Genomic DNA, 669 nt, shown 5'->3' with positions numbered 1-669 from the left:
CAAAGTTAACGATGGATAGGTAAAACCTACCACCGATTGGTTTTGATCTAATAAAAGCATTCCTCCCATCTCTGGTTAGAAGTCTATTTTGCATGTATTAGCTCTAGAATTACCACAGTTATCCAAGTAAATGTGAGTACGATCTAAGGAACCATAACTGATTTAATGAGCCATTCGCGGTTTCACCTTAATTCGGCATGTACTGAGACATGCATGGCTTAATCTTTGAGACAAGCATATCACTACTGGCAGGATCAACCAGGGAGCTTCGATTTTTTTTCTTTTAAAATATGAAACTCTTTTCATTTTATTAGGTGTTGATATAACACATTTTTTAAATTAAATGTGCAACACATTTTATATATCACACGTGAGTGTTAACATTAAATACATTTTGAGGTGTTTTGCTGATTTTAATTTCAAACACTTTCCTCTCATCCACATTTGTAAATGTGAAAACATTCATCGTTAGATTTTTAAACGACATGGTTATAAGAAATAACTTTTTTCATTTTGACAACTTTATAATTTTACTTGGAGTGAAGTAAGTTAACGCTCTGTTAAAAAAAAAAAGAGTGAAAAAGTAATAATATTATATCCTTTTACACACGAAATATCAAACGCCGTAGCGCGTACCACATAGAGAGTCATTCTGTCTTCGACTTGGAC

General features: G+C 32.7%; 1 non-coding gene across 1 annotated transcript in view; it reads right to left on the bottom strand.

The window, feature by feature from the left end:
• LOC135172453 (small subunit ribosomal RNA) overlaps positions 1–265 on the bottom strand; it is a 1921-nt gene extending 1656 nt beyond the window's left edge. The window contains exon 1 of the ribosomal RNA XR_010301093.1: positions 1–265. This exon is cut by the window's left edge and continues 1656 nt beyond it. This is a non-coding gene — a ribosomal RNA (small subunit ribosomal RNA).
• Positions 266–669: the final 404 nt, after the last annotated feature.

Source organism: Diachasmimorpha longicaudata, unplaced genomic scaffold (assembly GCF_034640455.1).
Source record: "Diachasmimorpha longicaudata isolate KC_UGA_2023 unplaced genomic scaffold, iyDiaLong2 ctg00000323.1, whole genome shotgun sequence".
NCBI classification, from domain to species: Eukaryota; Metazoa; Arthropoda; class Insecta; order Hymenoptera; family Braconidae; genus Diachasmimorpha; species Diachasmimorpha longicaudata.
Note: the sequence above shows the minus strand (reverse complement) of the source record. Positions and strands in the feature narration are given on the sequence as shown.